General features: G+C 33.3%; 1 long non-coding RNA gene across 1 annotated transcript; it reads right to left on the bottom strand.

Annotated features, from left to right (window-relative positions):
* Window positions 1–49: 49 nt before the first annotated feature.
* LOC119643849 lies at window positions 50–19001 on the bottom strand. Its single transcript, XR_005248454.1, has 3 exons — window positions 18847–19001; window positions 18081–18141; window positions 50–202 (listed from the first exon to the last, which is right to left on the bottom strand). It is a non-coding gene; the product is annotated as an uncharacterized LOC119643849 (long non-coding RNA).
* Window positions 19002–23184: the final 4183 nt, after the last annotated feature.

Genomic DNA, 23184 nt, shown 5'->3' with positions numbered 1-23184 from the left:
TCCTTTTTTTTTTTGCTTTGTTTTGCTTTGTTTTGCTTTTGTTAATAATAAAAATATTTTCTATTTATTTATCTGTTCTCACTTTAGAATTTGCAATTTTTTCGCTGCTTTTTCTTTTCAATGAATCTTACAATTGCAAGCTTTGACAACATCCAACGTTGGCTTCAACTTTCTTTCTGGCTATTTAGTGATGAGTGATTTTCTGTGAGAAATAGAGAAAAAAAAAAAAGAAAAAAGGAAATGTTAGAAAGCATTGCCTGATTGAATAGAAACTTTTACGTAATGTTAAAACTCAATAATAAAACACTTCTTACTGAAATCTTTGGTGAGTGTTTCCACACTGACACAGCAAACTTTTGCTTTGTAACATGCTGCACTAAAACAGCCATAGACTCTTTATTTATTTTTTTTTTTTTTGCATGCCATTTCGACATACTGCACAAAACATATCACAAATCTCTCATTTCTCTTCTGCATATCTCTCTTTGTTAAGGTTTTCTATCTAGCTGTTCGTATAAGAGCATGAAGAACGAATTTTTTTTTGCAAATTTTTGTTCTTTTTTTTAATTTTAATTGGCTGAACACTCACTCTCTTAAGCACATGCTATTATTATCTAATGTTTCTATTTTCTCTTCTCTTGCGGGCATATTGAAATCTTAATCTTATATAATGTATTGTATTGAATACGTCCGCAGAGTATGTCAACTTTTTCGTCGTCAGAAGCAGGATTCAAAGATTTCGTAATAACAAGAAATAAGTTTCGTAAGGCGCCTAATTAATTCCCCATTCCAAATAATCGAACTAATCGCTTATTTTCTAAACTTTGCTGATATTTGAAACTAAAATTTTTAACCTTTTTGGCGAAGAAAGAGTAAAACTGACTTTAACATAGATAATAATACATCGATAAAGATTAGTCCATTAGATTAGATTTCTCCTTATGGCAAAATACTTATGAATTGTAAAATTTTCATCAAACCCTTAATTTCTGAGTAATGTCGTTCATATTGCGTGAATTGTAATCATAGCTTAATGCTACAGAGGCAGGCTAGACCCAAAATATTTTCATCATGATAACAAATCTTATCAAGTCAATATTCGTACTCGAGATGATGTACGTCTTAGGGATTTCGTGTTTTCATTAGTCTGATTCAGTTACCTTCTCAAAACGGTTATTTCTTGTGTCGTAATAGGCTTACAATTATTTCACAAAATTCAATATACATTTAAAGTACAATCAGTTCATTATCTTGGTTATTGGGTCAAAATCATTGAAAACCATTTATTTATAAGAATGCCTACGAATGGGTTAACACACTTTCTAACCCTTCTATTTGATTCGTACGCATTGCAAAAATACTTTATCTAAATTTCTTTGGGGCGTAAGCAAGGAACATTATACTTTTAAGAGTCTTTTTTACTCATCAAAAATCAAACAAACACTATGTACAACTAAATTAATAGCTGAACGAGTCTAATAACGTCCCCTAACTTTTGGTGAGATTTTCGAAATTGTAAAACGGCTGGAAGCTTAAGTAAAGCGACAGCAAACATAAGAATAAATTTACTTAAGCGCCCCCCGTATAAGTAAGAATACTTTGACTTGGTCGCAGGAGGGTTGAAATGAAAATGAGTATAATTCCTCTCCAACTTGGTCTTGATGGGAAGGAAAGCTGTACTGCAAGTTCGATAAGTTGAGACCTACAGCAGAAATAGATCCCAAAACTGGCCCGAACTTTTAGTAGGATCTTAAAACACATTTATGGCTGACTAATTCTTACGGCCTATTATACGAAGTACAGGGGTTAAGAGATATACTTATTTTGCAAATATTGCTTTTTCTCTTTTGTGTTTTTTTGCGTCTTTGCATTGCATTGTCAATGCTGGAGGAAATCAGTTCATCAGTTCACAGAAATCAAAAGCCTGCACAAAATCAACCAGATCCAAAGTAGTCAATTTCGTATATGGACATTTTCATCATATATAGGGCAAGGAAGTAAGATAAGTCCAGAGGATTCAAATATGTCTTATCTGTCCCATGATTCAACATTTCGTACCGTAGTAGTACAGTTTATCAGAAAAACTGCAAGATATCCAAACAACAATTTTCTTACTCAATCGTAGTACGTAGTGCGAGTACCACTACGTTTGGGCACATCCATCACTACAGCACAATCAAGCGCTTGTCCTGATTGTCTGTTGTGCATTGGAAATGATTGAATGAATGGCGCGTGAAAAGAAAGGAAATTGTTGGAGTTATGTCGCTTGAGTTTCGAGAAAAACACACTCTAAAGTGTCTACGTATGTTGCCGCACTAGAAAGAACGAAATGATTTGATTTTTGATTATTTTTTTCTATTGTTCTGGACAAGTTAGATAAGTTAGTCCATTTATGGCACAAATGGAAAAATTGAAATTCTAACAATTATCCAGAGTTTTATTCTTGAGGTAAATTAAGAGAAAACTAAAATTGCATGCGCTGTAATGACATTGTGCAGCACGTCGGTCATTTCGATTGAATATTGTAAACTATTTATGTGTTTTTGTAACAAAAACTCAATTCTCAAAAATTCTTATTATTTTATAGGAATTGAACCACATTAAGACAGGCAAAAACAATGCAATGAGACAAGGCCCGCTGTTAAATGCCCTACACCAGTTCGCTTCATTCAGTTATTCATGTGGAAATTTGCTAAACGAAAAAAAAAAAAAAAAACATTTTGAATAGTGTTCGTCCTTGAGTCAAAAAAACACGTCAGTATACCAAGTTTCATTAAAATATCTCAAAAATTGCGGCCTATAGGTTGAATATAAGAACACTTTGCCGGCAGACGGACAAATACGCTTAAATCGGAATTGGAATGTGATTCGAAATCGATCGATATAATAAAAGGCAGACTAACATCAAGTTCTTCTGGTTGTTTCATATATTCGCACTAATCTAATATAAACATTTTAAGAACAAAGATAGGAAGCTAAGCGTTGAAGTGCGCATTGTATCCACAAACTTTAACACGTACCAAACCATAAGAGACATTGATTGGAAATGAAACATTATAAGATTAGAAGAGGTCATAAAATATGACTTTGAGTTTGATTATCTACCTCCTGTAAGTTAAAGGAGCAGCTCTTCACCAAAATACGTTGATAAAGTTGATAAAGTCATTTGTCGTTGGGAGCAAGAAATTGTAGATAAGATATAAATAACATGCATACGTAGCTGTAAAATAAATTACAATTTTCGCTAAAGTTCCAAAGAGATATTGAATTATTAACGGATGTAATGTAAGTAGGATTTTTTAATGATCTCGATCATTAAAGCACGTAAGACAGCAAATTTATATTCGATTAACACATGATTAGCCGAGTTAATGGTTTTGTTCCGTCTGAGTTGTTGATTAGATTAGTCCATTAGATAATATCCTTATATATACTTGGAATTCCATTTGCCTCATCCTTAGTGATCAATGAATGTCTTTCTTTCATAAAATTATTGACAGGTAGATGAGGTAGTTTTCTCAAATATTTTCATCGCTTCTTATTTTGTAATAAATCTTTTGATAATCAATTAAATATTTTTTGCATTGATAAGCAAAAAAAAAAATATTTTACATTTTAAATGGAATATAACAATATGTGCATACACATGCCAACAAGTATATATATGTAGTTAGTTGTATATAAGAGAATCACAATAAAAGGCGACTACTTTGTGTTGTTTGCGTGCGTATGTGTGTGTGTGTGTGTGTGTGTGTTTCTGTGTACTTGTGCTTGTGTCCGTGTTACGTAAAAACACAACAATTCTAATAAATTGATTTCATAACAACAGTTCCAGGTACAAAAGTACGCAGTAAACCCAAATACTGTTATTTAAAACCGACGACAATAACAAAACAGTACAAGGCGAACTGAAAGGAAAACAAAAACAATATAAAAAAAAAGAAATCATTATTATTATTGTTCCATTTTATTAACAAAACACTCTACTGGAACATACACAAGTGGTCGCATACAAAACACACGCACACATTCTTATTATTATTATTATTATTATTATTATTATTATTATTATTGCATAATATGAAAATTAACACTGAATCACGTAGGCACACATCAGAAAAATATCAACCGTATATTTTATTTGTAAGTACGCTTTTGTTGTTGGAATAGCTGGTGTTGGCTTTTTGATATCAAACAAGAAATGAGAAACGAATAATACAACCTACTAAGCACTATGCCTACGGTGGTAAAGCGGCCGAGATAGAGAGAGACAGAAATAGAGAGAGGACGAGAAAGAGAGACTAAGAATTTGTTGTGTGCCTTGTTCTTATTTATTCTTCGTTCTTGTTTGTTTCGTGTTTGTATAGCAAAGTTAAAACAAAAAAATAAAAAAACTTAAACGACATAAAATTAATCATACCAAGTCCAACTTGTTTGTTTTGTTTGAATCGAAGAAGATCTCACACTTCACCTTACCAAGATTACTCTTTAGTAATCAATCTGTCTTTCTCACTGTCTCGCCCGCCCGTCCCATCATCACCTTTACTCCTTTCAGAAATGTTTCTTAGCGTTTGCCATCAAATTACTGCCACTCGATAAAGTATTGGTTTATAGGCGAACAAGAGAGCAAACTGAACACTGTTCGCTGAGAGACAAGCAAATCAAAACTAATGCTAAATGATTTTATTTTGTTTTCCCATTTTTTACTTTGTGTTTTTATGTTTTCATACAACTTTTGCACGTTTTTAGTTTTAAGATAAAAAAAAAAAAAAAAACAACAACAACAACAACAACACAACAACAACAATACTAATAATTGTGCCGGCATTTAGAGCTGCTGCTCCCGCAGCAGCAATAGAAGCGATGTACTCAAGTGTGTGGCATCTATCTTGTGCTGTGTTGTGCTAATGTGTTTTTGCTTTTTCGCTATTTTTCAAACTTTTGTTATGTAAACAAAAATTTTATTTATTTATTTATTTATTTCTGTTTTTTTTTTTTTTTTTTTTTTGATTTTTCACAAAACGTGTAAGTTTTTTTATTTACTAAGAATTTTTTTATCATTATTAGGTTTTTTCATTTCAAATAGGAAATAAAAATTACAATTTCATAAAAATTCTTTTGAAAATTATTCACAAGTTTTCTTTAAATTAAGTTTATTTATTCGAAAATGTTACTTTTATAGACCACTGCATCCGAGTATGCGGTTTGTTGCACTGTTCGCCGCGTCCTCTGGCGTACATTCCTATAACACGTACACTCGATGTAGGTGCATGAAAGATATAGAAATTGTTGTTGTTGTTCTTCTTCTTCCTTTTTTTTTTGTACGCGCGTAATTTAAACATAATCTGTCACTCGGTGTGTTTGTATGTATTGCCTTTGCTCATCATATTTCTGCAATAGAAATCTTAGTTCGATGAAAGGTTAACTTTCAGTTTTATTGCTCAAGCAAAATTTCGTGTAATGAATTGTTACGAAAAATTTTTTCCATAAGCTGAGTCGTTCAAAATGGGGCGACAAGTAATAGTGGATTTATTACTTTGTTTGTGTTTCAGTTTCGCCCGGAATTTTGGCATTAAACATGCTGTCGCACGACCGTCTTCGAAAGGTTTCAACTCATAGCGCGCCTTACCTAAGAAGCCAGCTATTACGTTTGACTGTCATTTACTTTCAATGTTCAAATTAACGGAATAATGTGAAAGGCGTTCTACGAAGCACGGCGCCGGATGCCTCAATCAGTCAACGGACAAGTGTGTGGTTAACTAGCTCAAATACCGAGCTCATATTTTTTTGTATAGATAGCTTCTAAATTATTGGTTATTTTAATCACATGACCCGGCGGTTGGTTGTCCACTCGTTGCATTGTGCAAAACAGCACCAGTTGTACAAAAGAAAACTGAAATTTTATTGATTTCATTACTCCAAGTTCACGGTTATATGTTCATTGTGTTTAATAGGTTGCTTAATGCCGCAAGGCATTATCATATCCATCATCGAAGGTTGAGGCGTATATTGATTTTGTCAAAATAAGCAAGCTTCAAAAACCACCTAAAATATGAAGATTTTGGGCCAGTTCCCAATTCAGAACGCATCTGACCGCATACTTTTGTACATTTGCCCATCTGCCAAACTGTGAAGTATCCATTGTACATATGCTCGCGTGCGCCAAAAAGGTAGATTTCGCCTACAAATTTGCAAAAGCGTTTGAAAATGGCTCAAACAGGTCAGAGAACACTCGAACAACGCCCGCAGACTTATGCGGCCAAAACCGATAGCACCTTTGTTTTTCGCGTCTTTCGCTCGTTGCTCATAAATCACAACAGATATACGATAAAAATTGCCACAAATTTATTCTACTAAGAAAGAAAAAATTAGCCACGCCTACCCGATATTACAGAATATGCAAATTTATATATTTTTTTTTTTTTGCAATCCTTTCTATAAAGGATAATTCTGATGAGTATAATAGACTCGATCGCACGCGCACATAACTTTCTTATTTGCTCGATATTCATAATGGATATGCGAATACAATTCGCGTGAATCGTCTCAAATGATTACCCAGGGGATCCTACACAGTGCTGGGTTTTTAAGGGTTTGTTGTCACTCGAATGTAGTGCCCACGATTGTTGTAATTAACTATAAACCTTTTCATAATCGTATACAATCATAGGAAAATATGAAAAAATCGTATGTATAAAACATGATTCATCAGTTTTGCTGCTTAAAAAGCTTAAATCACTTTAGATTTTCTTTTTATCACTTAGATTTTCTTTAAGAACATGGAATATCTTTAAATGTATAAAAAGCAAGAACTGTAGGTGGTACGAGTAAAAACGCAAATTCTACAGCAAGTCTTTAAAAGCCACGAATCAAACTTATAAGCATTTTATTGGATAACTTAAGGTAGAAGTGGATGCGAAACAATGGCGCGTGCATGACTCAATTTATAATTGATAAAATTAAAGAAATAGTATTCGGCATACAGGCAAATTTCGTCCGAAATGTCGATCAGAAAAATTTGATCGAAACGATAGCCGCCAGGCATAACCTGCTCAGTAAATGTAAGCATTTATGGCTAAACTGTTCATAGACAAAAATGAGTTCATACGTTAACGTAGCATGCCCGAAATATGCATACGTGCACCTCGTATATACGTAATAAGTACATGAAAAGAAAGTAAGATTGAAAACCAAATACTGATCGATTGACTTAATTTGGCTAAAGGAAAAAGTGAAGAAAAGTGAGAATCGTTTCGAATTCGAATTTGCTGGGTAAAGACCTGAAGTCGTAATTTTGATTTCAGCAATTTGATGGGCGACCGGATAGACATGACTTTCCCGTTCTAAGCGGTATGCAATGTTTATGATTTCTTTGAACTGTCCATCTATCCATCTATCTGTTTAAATAAACTTGTCGTGTGACTAAAGAGGTTACACAAATCCAGATACCCACTTACTCGCCCATACACATACATTTATATATATATATATATATATATGTTAGTTTGGGGAAAAAGAAATCCATTATTTTTTCGGTAGATGGCTGCACGGATAGATTTCTCGTAAAGTATCGATCAAACAGTTTCCGATACTGTACATTTACATACTGTACATTTCGCAGTAAAAAAATTTTTTTTGCCATTTTTTGTTTGGTGCATTCAGTTGTGAGTTACAGCGTTTTAGAAATGGAAGTGAACAAAGAGAAAATTCGGTACATTTTACAGTTTTTCTTTAACAAAGGCGAAAATGCAAGCCAGGCGGCTCAAATTGTGAATGGTGTTTATGGTTCCGATACTGTAACAGCCAATTATGTGCAATTTTGGTTTCGTAGATTCCGTTCAGGAATTTTTGATGTTAAAGATGCACCTCGCACAGGTAGGCCGGTCGTCGAAAATGTCGATAAAATCGGAGAAATGATCGAAGTTGACCGGCATGTTAGCAGTCGTAACATCGCCCAGGAGCCAAAAATCGACCATAAAACAGTTTTAAACCATTTACACAAAGTTGGCTTCAAAAAGAAGCTCGATGTTTGGGTGCCACACCAATTTACAAAAAAAAAAAATGACTGGAGATGAGAAATGGATCACATACGATAACCCTGTGCGAAAACGATCGTGGTCAAAGAGCGGTGAAGCACCTCAAACGGCCAGGAAGGTTTTGCTATGCATTTGGTGGGAATGGAAGGGGATTATTTATTACGAGTTGCTTCCATATGGCCAAACTGTCAACTGTCAACAACTGGACCGTTTGAAGATAGCGATTGACCAGAAACGGCCAGAATTGGCCAACAGGAGAGGTGTCGTGTTCCACCAGGACAACGCTAGGCCACACACATCTACAGTGACTCGCCAGAAACTTCGGGAGCTTGGTTGGGAAGTTTTAATTCATCCGCCATACAGTCCGGACTTGGCACCAAGCGATTATCATCTTTTTCTTGCATTGCAAAATTTCTTTAATGATAAAAAATTGGAATCTAGGGAGGATTGTGAAAATCGACTACTAGAGTTTTTTTGCAAATAGAGACCAGGACTTCTATGGGAGAGGCATTTTGAAGTTACCTTTAAAATGGCAACAAATCATACAACAAAACGGTGCATATTTGACCCAATTCGGACAATTCGAAGCATGTTAAATAAAGTCCTGCAGTTTATATAAAAATAATGGATTTCTTTTTCCCCAAACTAATATATTTATTCACAGGCCTATATAATGCACATTATCGGAAATTGGGTATTTATGTTTACAAAATATGTTCCAAGAGTGTTCCATAGATAGGGACACATTAGAAGGATTATACCGTATATATGCGATTACAATATAAAGTTTAGTGTTTGGGTAATCGTTATTGAGACAATACTTCAATTTAATTCATTCTGTTTAATAACCCGTTCAGGGAGGCAATATATTTACGTTAAATTTAACATTTGAAATAAAATTTTGAGACCGTAACCGCAATAAGCGAAATATCATTGTACATAAGAAAGGAGTATAAATGCATGCGATTTCATGTTAATTAAATACATGCTCAAGATAATTATGATAATTATGGATATAAAAACAAAGAACGACATAATACTGCCTTAAAGTTAAACCTATTAAACCTATTGGCACGATTTAAATTTAGCAAAATTTACAATATATAATATTTTTAGCAGAAATTAGATTTGCACTCATGAATAAGGCTATGCGTCACCAAAACATATCATATAATAATCAGTCTGTAATAGTACTTTGGAATTTTTTTTATGTATTTCCTTAATATGTATACATTTAAGAGAATTGCGGGCATCTGCGGTTGAATGCAACAGCTCAGCAGCACTTTATTTCATTAAACTTTAATAACAAAGAAATGAACAAAACGTACATCGGCGAACAACAGAACGCACGATCAACTCTATATGGCAACGGTGACCAAGCTGCGGTTCAAGAATCTTTTATGCGTAATTTCAGTTTTATTATCGCGGCAATTTTAATTTTTAATACAAATCCCAAGTTGAGTTTATGCATGAATTACTTCGTGGAAAAAATAATTTTCCATTATATAACTGAAAGGTAATGGGGTCTAAGGAACTGAGAGATAATTGAATTATTTTGAGGATATTCCAAGGATATCTTGATGATATATTAACATGGCGAGACTATGATTTAAACATATAAATATAGCAAACTATAGCTTAATGAAAGATACTTTAAATGAGTGCAGCTTTTTCGACCATATCTACAATAAAGTTTGTAAGGAAAGCCTAAAATGTCAAATAATGAAAAGGCATTGAAATGTTGACATTTATTATATAAATTTTATCATTTGGCATAGGGTAAATATAAGCTTTATTGTGATAAAGACGTTTGCCCACCCCTGCTATATAGAACAACAAGGTTATCTATCTATTCATTGCATGTAGGCACGTACAAAACATGTTATGCAAGTTAGACCTCAATCAAATAATATATACATGCGAAAAAATACACACACACATAAATATACATATATACATTTATATATGCATATATGTGTATAACCGTATACATATAGAGATACATAAATACATGGACGCATACGTTGTGGTGCGCGCTTGTTGCGTGTGTAAGTCTTTTTTTTTTTGTTTTTTATAAATTTGTTTTTAATTTCAATAATTTATTTTTAATTTTACATTGAACGGCCGCAGTAAATGTAAATGCAGCGGTAACGACAACTGCCGCCGCATTTAAAAAAAACAAGTGTATGCAAGAAAAATCATTTATCACAAATCGGACACACGTACGTGCATATGATTTACTTAATATTCACAATTTGATAGTTCACTTGAGCCCAACATGCACATATATATCCATGTGTGTGTGTGTGTGTGTGCGCGCGTGTGTGTGTGTGTGTGTATGTGTATGTGCATAAATAAAATGGGCATTTATTTATTAAAACTCTCCGTTTTAGCATAAAAATTTTCTTTTCACTTAAGAGCATTACTCAACTCTAGTGTGCTGGCGTATGTATCTGAGCACAAAAAACACATATACATTCTTGCATTATAATGAAATTAAATAGTTAAAAAAAAAAAAAAAAAAAAAATTATACACTAATCGCATACATATATCAACAGTGATGTGAAAGAACAGCTACCGTTGCTTTCTTGATATTCGGTCATCTCTTGTTAAGAGCGATTACCTCAGATAAATCTCAGATGATTTTTAATATTTGAAGTCTTGCGAGAAGGAATTTATAAGAAGAAGTCGTTGAGGACTAAACATGGAAATTAACCAATAGAAGATAATATACATTACATATGAGATCATCAATCTTTGCGATAGGATAGGAATAGAAGATACATTAGCTGATTAGCGATAAACGATAAACTCATCCTATGCATGCGTTATGTTTCGCTTTTCATGCCCTCTTACCCTTTTATATATATAATAAGTTTCATATAAGATACATAGCAAAATATAAGAATCCATAAAAAGTATAAGAGCCTAGTATCCTATTGGAGTTTCTTCGAACTCTTTTTAATCTGTCTGGCGAAAACGCAATTTTTCCCACTTTATGAATAAGCTAAGTAAAGATTGTACAGTACCAGTGACTTTTGAAAACAAAATGATTTAAATTTATTTATTGTTTTCTCTTTCTTTCTTGTTCTTTTTGTTTTTAATCTTATTGGTTTATATCCGAGTGTAGCTCTTTGAGGAGGGAGTTCTAAAGGTCTATCGGTTATATTTGCGAAGGCATGCTATAATGAGACATAAAACTGAAATCAAAGTCTGTCACGAATATGATGGTTAAGTTATTTTCCGGCAATTTTTTTCACAATACTATGCTTTGCTTCTCCGACAAAAATTTTATATGTACATATGTATATATAGATGTATATATATGCATATATATATATATATATATATATATATATTAATAAAAATTCGTTGCTCGTCGTGTCAAGTTGAGAAATAAACTGAGAATTATTGTAAATTTTGTTTTATTCCGTATGTTTTCAGTTGGTTTGGGGTGTGTGTGCTGCTGGTGGGTATTATTTGTTTTCTTGTTGTTGCTGTGTTATTAAAATGTGATACGTAATGTTTGTGTGTTTGTGCGGAACTGTTATGAAATCAAATGAAAAGAAAAACAATACAAGAGCAAAAGAAAAAAGTAATCTACTACGATACTAAAATCAATTAGTTTAGCAAAACTATTCATATTTATATTTATATATATAAATGTATACATTTTTAAAAACAAGAAAAAACATTCATTTAAATTAAACATTATGAAAATGTGTAAAATTTCCCACGATTATGAAATTTATTATAAAACTTTTTAAAAAAAAAAAAAAAAAAAACAACATCAACAACAAACACAAAAATCAATTAACTATGCATTCACTGCCAATTGATATCGTTTACTTAACCTTTATAGATTGTCGTAACTCATGTTACGTCTCCATACGTGTATGCGGTCCGTATGTGAGCATCTACTCGTTAACTTAACGATAATCACATCTTTAGAATTGCTAACGTACTACTAAATGAAAATTAACAATAACAACAACAACAACAATAATAATCATAACAACAATGAAAACGACTACAACTGTTGAGCAATCATTTATTGTATAACAAATTTTTACTTAAGTTTAATATACAAACAGGTTTGTAAGCTACAAGTTATGCTATTCTAAGGCGAATTTTGCATACTCTACGCCTTCATTTAAAATTTCAAACATTTCAACCTTTTCTTTTTCTTTAGTGCACTGCATGTCCAGTTGTATTGCGATATAAAGGAATCGCAGCCTAATCGATGTATGCCTAATCAGCCGGATAGCTATGACCAAAGATTTGAACCTGCGAACACCGATCTGATAGTCGCGATGCTTAACTACTCGCGCAATTAAGTTGTTCCAAGAAAGTGCTCCCAGTTGTGTACGTACCGTATACAGGGAGGATCTGTCTCTCTCTCTCTCTAGGACACGTGGGGATGATTTAGTTTTATTTCGCGTATTTGCTGGACATGGTAATGAATTGCAGCCCAGCGCTGCAATCTAGATGCTTAACTAACAGCTGTGTCGCTGTCAGAGTCCAATGTCTTATTAATTGGCTAGGTTGTTAAACAATAGCGAACGTAGGAGAACACTATTACTTGTGCAAGCGTAAGCAGAAGAGGTTTGCCTTTAAAGAGACAAAGCTATAACGAGGTATATGCGGAAAATAGAAGGAGCTGACAGGAGCTAGTTTAGCCTAGTGAGGTTTGGTCAACTATCATTTCGGGCGAACATTTAAAATTACTATTATAATTCTACGAATATTCGATTGATAAAGTCATTGTACCAAATACTATGAAATATTGTCTTTTTTTAGCAATTGTGGTACCGTTTTTGTACTATTAATGCTGCTTCCATAATCATGTCCAGTGACATCATACCGCAAGTTTGAAAATATGAAAACTCATTTTCTTATATGTAGCTATTTACGTCTCATCAAAAGATCGTTTAGGAATGTTAGAGATTGAATATAGGTTAGGTGCTTGTCAGGCCGCTGGAAACGCTGCTAGTTTTGCTAATTCTAAGAGGATACGGCATGTAATGGATAGAAAAGCCGAATCGAATAGCATCGTTACCCTTCATTTCGCTTTGTTGCATGTTCATAGGATGCATCGTTTCCGAGCTTGCCACGATTCGAAGGAGCTCGGGTCAGCATATCACTTACTCTTCTATCTTTTTAATGCACAATATCGTAGACTTCTTGACAATTATTTTTTGAGAATATCGAAACAAAAAAGAGTTCAAGATCAAGGAATGACTAAGGGGATCTGAAAACCAACACACCTTAAAACACCTAATAAGTGAACGCCTAGGACGTTAGTAATAAAACAACAAGTTCTGCTACGTTTATTGTCTGACGACGATACGAACCAGCGTATCTCCCGGTGTATATCGGGTACGATGGCTACGGCGTGATTACCATGCAATGGAATGTTTCTTTACTAATTTTGCTCCGCCCCATAACTTAGATAAAATGTTCTTCATAATTTTGTTTGATTTTTATTAAAAAACACGTACGCCCAGTGTGCGTGAATTTTATAGCGAAACAAAAAAATAAAAAGATCAAAATTAGTTTTAATAATTTCGTAATTTATTTTCCGTGATGAAATCTTGAGCACCATTCAAGTAAAGAGAAAATCAAATGTAAATATCCATTTATTCATATCCCAGGCGATGCAATAAATATTCTTTCAAATGTGTATAGATGTGCGACAGACAGTTCTTGATTGTGAACGGTTAGTAAGCTATTTAAATGCCTTTGCCTTAGTCAGATGCCGACATCTTATTTAGAACATTACGCTTATTAGAGAACAACAATGTTTAGTTAATTGCTTTTCTTCTCTTTCTTCCGATATGCATTCTTAATTTTAAAGAACAAAATAAATTGAAGAGTTTACACTATAATCAAAATCTATAATATGTATACGATATTCTTCCGGGATAGTGCAAGCAAAGAAACGGAATGTCCACGATTCAACGATAAGTGAGGGAAAATCGAAGCCCTTATAGAAGAAGTAATGAATTTCCATAAACTAATCTCCAGTGATGCTATGATCATTGGCTTTGTAAAATTTCATTGAAGGCGACTGTGCGGCCGGAATGATCGAGCTAAGAAGAGCTGAACATTTTCTCAATACACCTGAAGGCAGCGAGAGGTCAGAGAGTTCTCCCGACTTAATAATTGACGATAGTTCATTGAGGATTACCGCTTTGCATATGATAAGTAAATCAATAATAATAATAATCATAATAATAATCATCTTATATATGTTTGTGTGTGGGTGTGTGCTTGTGCACAAAAAATAGCACTCGAATTATATTTCGCGTTTATTTTCTATTTTGTATAGCTTTGACATTCCATTATATAACCATATCAATGAAGGATGACGATATATTAATTTTATCATGGCGGTTACAACACTAGACAGTAAAAGTAATCAGCGTGAGCTTCTGAGTAATTTTAGTTTTATTTATCAATTGTTTGAAATCTAGATGTTGGAAAGCCTGAGAAACACAGCCGAAGCTCGCTGCTCCCATCCATTTTTATGCGCATCGCCGAAGGACATGTGATATATTCGTTTTGTCAAAACATTTCCACCACCCTTCACAGCCTCCCCCCACAAAGTATATATATTGTTTATTAGCATCAAATTCTACACCATTTTAAGGATGTCTCGCTGCCCGTCTGTCTGTCTGTTTGTTTGTCTGTCTATGTTATTTATGGGATAAAACTTTTCTTGGTCGCAAAAATGAAGCTTCCGACTTAAAATCCGATAGAAAGTTTAGAAGATCTTTCACGCAATTTGATATTGAAAAAGAAATAAATCAGTCGAGGGACACGGCCACGCGACCACATAATCGGGAGCCAACTCTGTTTTCAAAGATAAAAAGAATTTTGTTTCTTGCTCGATACATATAAACCTAACCAGGTACAACCAGAAAAATTTGCATTTGTATTGTTTGAATTGACCTACACTAGCACTTGCAAAAAATTTTTAAAAAAAATTCTCCCACAGCTATTCAAGATTATAAGTGACCAAGTTCCTATTTTTTTCACTTGCTTGATAGATTTTCTGCTTATTATTACAATATGCATTACTCGCATGATGATGTAGTATCTGCCCAAAAATGTGTTAATTTCCATATAAAAATGGTGGAGTCCATCATCTGGATGATTCGTTTTTTCTTAGCTGTATCATCAATTGGATATCAAATAAAAGCATTTGGAGAATAGAAAGAAAGACAAGATCAATGTGTTAACGGACATCGTCACCGTATACAATGGATAGAGGCGATAGATCTAAAAGATTCGGTCGCGTCTGAATATAATTATCTTACTTGTTAAGATACAGAGATCTTCTTAAGAAAAGAAAAAAACTGTTTATGGCCATTAAGAAGGGGCATTTTTGGTTGCTCCTTAGCTGCCGTTTTCGATTTTCATTATCGATTTGATGTCAATAAAATAATTAAAGCTATTCTAATCATTTCACTAAGAAGACATTGTACTAATAATGTTTGCCAGTCAAAGGTTAACGTTGCAAATCACACCAATCAAGATTAGCCAGCAAATGTTGAAAAATTCATTGAAATATTAATTAAAGCAAAAGCAACGTAAAAAAAAAATAAATAAATAAATAAATAAAAGTGAAGGAAAGAGAAAAAGAAAAAAATGAAAAACTCATCGGTATTATTATATTGGATTAAGTATTGAAATCATAACTGCAATCAAATCGCTCTCAACGATATAGACAACTCAGATGCCTATAAACGTAAGAGTGCGAAGGCTGAAGTATCCTACATAGTTCAACTAAAATTGTAAAAAGATTGCTGGCTTTAAGGCGATGAGCAATTTTATGCAGAGCATGAGCTGACAAGCATACCTTGCTATTAAGTAATGAGCTGGAGAGATAGAAAAATGTAGAAAGATAGACAGACAGATAGATAGATAGATAGAGAGAGAGAGAGAGAGAGAGAGAGAGAGAGAGAGAAGTGCCAGTTTTTTTTTTTTTCTTAAAACTGGGATCCATTTTAATTATTAATAAATTTATGATAAAACTAAAAGGGCTGCGCTTTCTTTTCGGCTTTTCTCTTCTCCTTTTTTTTTTGAAAGAGGAAAGATTATGGTTAGAGAATAAAGGAAGAAAACTTGGTCATAAGGATTATCTATTCTTAGTACTCTTCGAAATACGATTTATGAAGGGCCTACACCACCGTTATTTTCGTCAAGAAGATTAAATACCATATCGTAATCATTCAATTCTTAGAGTCTCGCGCTTTAAAAAGTTCTCGCATCTTTGAATTCCCATTGGAAGATGTTGCCTATTTGGTCTAAATAAATAATCACAATATAATTGATCGCCCTATATTGTGCTTAATGCAAAATTGCCAACTTAATAAAGAGAAACTGTCTTCTTCTTCTACTCTTTTTTCACATTCTGGGAATTAGAGTATTTTTAAGTTTGCTAACTAACTGTGAATAACCCTCCCATGATCTTGGCTAATTGCGGTTATGTTAACATAGTAGTAAGATAATGTCCAATAGTATATAATATAATATATAATCTTAATTAGTTATCATACGAAAGAACTGAACTTCGACAGACTCAATCGATCAATACCTCTAATCACAGTTGCTGCGTGGTTGTACAGGAAAGCGTGAAAAAGGCCGATTACTTTGCTTTAAGGTTTGCTTTAAGAAGTTTAAGAAAGGTTTCAGCTCTTCGTTGATTATATTATCACTAACGAAAAGTTATTGATGAATTGTCGCAATATTATTGTGTATACAGTCATGAAATGTTATTTCATAACATCTGGAGATAAATGAGGCAAACCTTTTTCGCCTTCTTATAATGTGGCTCCCATAAATGCCAAAAGCAAGAGAACATAATCAAATTTGGCGTTTTTTATAAACGATAAATCGCGAATGCTGGGAGCATTGTTGTCAGCTTAAACGGTTTCTTATCTAAATGTTTCGACCGAAAAATTGGAAAGAGTTACGCAGCACTGACACATCTCAAACCCATAAACGAAAATAATCCGAATAAAAATGTAAACGCTTATACCGCCTAAAGATAAGAATTCATTAAAACTCTCCGAAATGCCCCAAGAAAAATAAAAAAAATAAAATCGGAATGAAAATAATAATAAAAAATAAATAAATGAAAAACTAAACAACAACAACTTATAGAGGAAAAAAACATTGTGTTTGTTGGTTTGTAGATGAGATGAGACTTAATATCGCGTAATGTGTTTATAAATATAGCAACACGTAAGTTGTGTTTATATTTGATGGTAAGAAAAACAACAGCAACATTAACGGTTCATGTGCATAAAGACACCCGTAATACCAGGAGACTTTATCGGTATCATCATAATTGCTAGAAACGTAACAATTTTTTGCTAAATCTTGAATGAAAATGTAGAAGAAAATAAATAAATTTTTTTTTTTTTTCTTTTTACTAAGTTTGAGTCACCGTATTCTCAATAATGTCTCACATCTCTTTACGTACATAGAGAAATGATTTCATAACGACTAAGAGTGTGCAAGTTTCCCTGAACTTTTCTCTTTCATTGAAAATGCAATGCAATGAAACGAATAAAAAAAAAAAAAAAACGAAGAAATAAATTGAATTGAAAAGGAAAGAGATTCTCTTGTTTTTCTATTTGTTGATGGTTGTCGTGTAACTGGGTACAGGCGAGAGCTAATAGCAACGCCAGTGTTACGCTCGCTGTTATTATTAGTAAATTGAAGGAATTGAGGTTGTGATGTCGTAACACATACAGACTGCTTTCATAATGTTAGCTGTGCTATGCTAGTCTTTGCGTTTACATTCTCTTTGTTGCTCATTTGCGAGCAGAGGTGCCCCACACAATGATGTCTGTCGCTACGGACGTGGTCGTTGCTTTTGTAAGCGCAAGCAAAATGATTTTATAACTGTTTTTCTGCTGTTTTATTTTTTATAATAACAAGACACACACAAACACACACAGTCCACCCAACAGAATATTTCCTCACCACCCCGAAAGCACTTGCATAATTTTTCTGAATGAAATTTTTACCTTTTCTTCTGTTCTTCGACGTTGGAAAATTTACACTTGATGAACTTTCTGAGAATAATATCTGTACATATATTTACATATATATATATATATTTATACATATATATATATATATATATATATATATTTATACATATATATATAAATATATATATCAGATAAATATGTAGCCAAGCACATAGATACGCGCACACACACTCACACGTAGGCAACGCATGGACAGGTGTACACGTAACACGTTAGTAATCCAGATGTGTTGTCCGTTCTAAATGACAGGCGATACTCTTTAATTTTTTGATTTTATTATTTTTCCTCCTATTTATTAAAAAAAAAAATTTTTTATTTTTTTTTATTTTTTAGTTTAGGGCGTAACTTGTTTTGTAAGATACTTTTTTACGTAACTGCTTTGAGCTGTTTGAAGGCTTTTGCGTAGAACACCAGCCAAAACATAACAAAAAACTTTTTTCTTAATTGATTCTTAACACACACGGATGGTCAACGAAATATTTTATTTATCTATATTATTTTTAACTTTATTAAAATATTTTTTCTTCGATTCTTATTAAAAAAAAAACATGAAACAAAAACTTTTCTTGTTCTTTGTTTTTGTAAATAATTATATGAGCTCACGCACACACGTGCATACACATATATATGTATATATATATACACATAAATATATATATAAATATATAGTATATGTACACACAGACACTCATACACACACACAGAGACACACACACGCATACTCGTTAACATAATTTACCAAGCCGACCGATGTTTTTATATTAAGTTGGGTCTGCAGCGCTTATAAAATTTACTTTATGTTCAACACTTCTTAAATGTTAAGCGCGTTTCGCGTTTACTTTAGTTTATACAAAAAACTTTTCTACTGCATATCAGCGCCGTTGCTGTTGAGTGAATGATACCACAAAACAAATCACATCCGTACGTGGCTCTTAGTTAAGTGAAGCATACATAAACCTACGTTGCCATCATATTTCTCTTATTCATTTTCTCTCATCTCTTTCTCATATAATGTATTCAACTTTATATATGCAGAGAATTATTATCCATGAGCAGTAAATGGTTGCTTGTTTATTATATCACTAAACATAGCGCTATGTTTCGAAAGAGTTGTTGTTACACAGTTGTGTAAAGAGCACACACACTGAATGTTGTATTTCTATGAGTTTTTAAAGTGCATAAGTTTTAACGTTACGTCACGACCACTACACTATCATTTTCTTCTGTTTTTTTTTTTTTCGCCTTTCTTTGTCAGACACATCTGCACTACATTTTTTCGCTGCTTTTCATAAGCATTGTGTAAAGCTAGCTGCACAAGGAGAGTATTGTGAAATGAACACTTAGTGCTTTGATAACTCCAGTCTGTGTGCTCTTTCTCATTCTCTATCGTTTACTCTTTCTCTCTCTTTGTTATAATTGTGTTCATATAATACTAATAATAAGCATCTACAGTTTATTACTCTTATATAAATAATGTTCTATTCATAAAAAAGAAGAAAAATTATTTAGCTTTTTGCCGGCAAAATGTGAAAGGCGCGAGACTACTCATAGTTTGCAAAGATTCTCAATATATAGAAAGAAAGAGAGAGAGAGATAAGATAAAAAATTAAATAGAACTAAAATACTTTGTGAACAAACAATTGTATGTTCGAGGCATATATCTGAGATTGACATCCGCTCATATCATTCAAAAACCGTCTAAAATACATGTACAGCACAAAGTCAAACAAACTGTGTTCGCTTTAGCGCTTTAAATTGGGCATTACCTCTTGGATATTAAATATCTTTTAGCTAACAACGTTTATTGCATTTCTTTCAACGGACATTACGTATGAATTGATTTTACATCTAGCATTATATTTAATGTTCAAAGACAATTGGGCTCCTTGAAAACTTCTTCATAAATATAATTGGAAAAATGAAATAACTGGAAAACTTCGAGAGCTTGTTTGCCTGCCCAATCCTGCATAGTTTTTAGTTGGCTCGAATAACAAAAACGTGGAAAAACTTAAGAATCTGACGTTGTTACACCGTCACAAAAATTTTTGAAAGTTATTCCAAGAGGTTTAACCGTTTTTTTTTTTTTTGCTTGCCCCAAGCAAGTGACCGTACGGACGGATTTAGATAGAGCTTCATTTTAACAACTACTGCGCCACAGCTTTTTGGCCGGTTCCGAAATTGTAATGTAACCGACGAGAGCGTTTTAAATTCATTCAATGTGCTAAAGAGACTTGATTAGTCAAACTGATTATCATACTTCTTTCCGACTATATGGAGTATCGGGTCAATTCCCATTGCAGCTGCGTGGACTGGAAGCAATGCAATGTATTTTAAAGTGAACAAAATAGATTCGAGGAGTGGAACTATTTAATGTAAATAATTTCGAATAATATTTTCATGGAAACAGCAAATATGAATGCAAAGGTTATTGCATTTTATTTATTAAATTTACGAAATATTGAGTGATTCTTGTTAGTCTAGTCTAGTTAATCTCACATAATTGATAACAGAAATTCGCTTTGAGTTCCGGTCGAAAAGACGAACGGATGCCTTTTAAGACCTCTAGACTGTTATGAAACATGAAAAGTTTCGGGTTCAAATCATTTATATCACCTTAACAATATACATATATATATTAGGTGATTATATGAATTTTGATTAGTTTTTTAATTGAAAATGGCATTTATTAAGAAAAATTAGTACGCGTATGTTAACCAAAATATTTTTCCATCGTTTACTACAGCTTTTCCCACATTTCCGGCAGAGTGTCGGTACCGCGTCGGAAGAACGATATTGGTTTGGCAGCAAACCAACCATCGACCCATTCTCGCACTTCTTTAAATTTGTGGAACCGCGTGCCAGCCACACCATGCTGCATGGATCTGAACAAGTGGCAATCAGGGGGCATTATGTCTGATGAGTGAACTGGGCGTGGCAAAATTTCCCGTTCGAGCGGCAACAGGCTATCCTTGACATCAATTACAACAAGTGGCTTAAATAGCATTTTCAGTCCACACGTGTGACAGCCATTTCAGCCACTATTGCTGATCTTTTATGCAACAACACATTGTTCAATTTGTTCAAGTGGCGTCAATAGATATCTGCAGTAATAGTTGTAATCGGTATTAGGAGCTCATAACACGTTTCACTTTGTTAATTCCACCATATGCACAGCAAAACGTTACGGCCATGAATATTCCGCTATAAGTTGTAGAAGATTTCCTTTTTTTGCTCGGAAAGCAATGAAATCGCGGTAGCGATTCGATTCGTACGGTAGCTATTTTCTCTAATTTTGCATCTTTCCCATTGCATGCAAGCATTTAGAAACAGTTGGTTCATCAACTGCTAAGCTGTCCGAACGCTCGGTGAGAGTTTTGGCTCGTATTGTCTTCGTTCAATAAGGCTTGTGATTCATTCTCTTCGAACTTTTTTGGTCCTACAGGCCATTTTTAAACCTGTGAAACAAAAGCCAACGATAGGGGTACGATGGAGCAGCATCACGATAAGCTTCTGAACGTGTTTGGTCCAAAATTTTTGTAAGCACCTAATAAAATATAAGGAGTACGTACAATCGTATTACGTATAAGTCACGTTAACCTTATTGTTCATTGCATCTATATTATGGGTACGTAAGGGTTAAGCTGTTGATAAGGTTGTCTACTCAGCGTGCATTTTAAACCACATAATTAACTTTTAAATCTGCAAAGCTTAATAGTTTGGACATGTCTGTCGCAGTATATCGTCATTAAAAGACTTTTCTATCATTATCTCTGACACTTGTTTACAAATGTATCTGTCATTCAGTCATTTTATTTCCTGATGCTGAAGCTGACGCTGATGCTGATGCTATTTATTTAGTTCTCTTCTTCAATCAAACGAACACTGACTGCTCTCTTGTAACATTTAGCTCAAAAATTTACAATGGTTAAGCGGCATGATTTTCTGAATTATATGCCATGGCTAATAAGAGGCGTTGCTCTTAGCCTTTACTGTTGTTGTTGTCTATGAAATTGTAAAAGAAAGTTTTTCTCCTCTTTGACCAAATCACTATTACGTTAGCACATTGTTGTTTTACTTGGCAATAAACGCTACACAGCAATAGCAAAAATAAGACAACAGTAACGCAATATATGCGAATATACACATGCATACACATATTCACATATATATATAAGTATAAGTTCAGCATATTTGCAGTTGAACAGCCGCCGCAATCAGTATAACTAACTAACTAACTAATGATACGAGTGTATGTTTGTGCGTGTGTAAACTGGTTGGTTGACTGATTCACAGTTCATTCATCATATATATGTAAGTCTTTGAGATGATTACATATGCAAAGATTTTACGTAATTTTAAGTGAATGTGTGCGTGCTTGTGTAAGTATTTGAATAATTATTCAAAACTCTTTTACTTGCTTACATATATATATATATATATATATATATTTTGGTTAATTTTTTGTGTTTTCGTCTGTGATTTTTAATTGTTAAGTTTTGATTATTTTTAGATAACAGACAACAATGAAGAAAAAGTAACAAAAATGCCGACAATTTTTTTTTGCCGTTGTCATTATATTTGTGTGTAGATGGCTGTTGCGGTTGTTTCTGTTATTGTTATGCGACAGCATGTGTTATGCATGAATTGTAAAGCATACAACATATATATATGCATATGTATTTATTTACATATGTGTGTACGCCTAGGTTCTTTGGAAAGTTTCCGACCTAAACATTACGATGGTAGCACTTGGAGATATGTTTGTGCAAGGGTTGATAGTTATCAAAATCTCTATTATATTAAAAGCCCTATTAAACTATGAAGAAAAATAAAAACGAACATAAAAAAGAAAATTTCTTCTCTCTTAAGTCGAAAATTTTTCAGCCAGCCCATATATATATATATATATATATATATATATATTGCGACATACGACGAGAGACTCATGAAAGTATTTTATGTCATAGTCTCCTCCATACACCACTCACTAGTTTGATGACATACAGATCTGCATTCAAGCATGTGCATATATGTATATGTATATGGGATGACTGCATATGTGTGTTTATAAATATAG

This window comes from Glossina fuscipes, unplaced genomic scaffold (assembly GCF_014805625.2).
Source record: "Glossina fuscipes isolate IAEA_lab_2018 unplaced genomic scaffold, Yale_Gfus_2 65038, whole genome shotgun sequence".
Classification (NCBI taxonomy): Eukaryota; Metazoa; Arthropoda; class Insecta; order Diptera; family Glossinidae; genus Glossina; species Glossina fuscipes.
The sequence above is the reverse complement of the archived record's forward strand: the minus strand, read 5'-3'. Positions and strand labels throughout refer to the sequence as shown.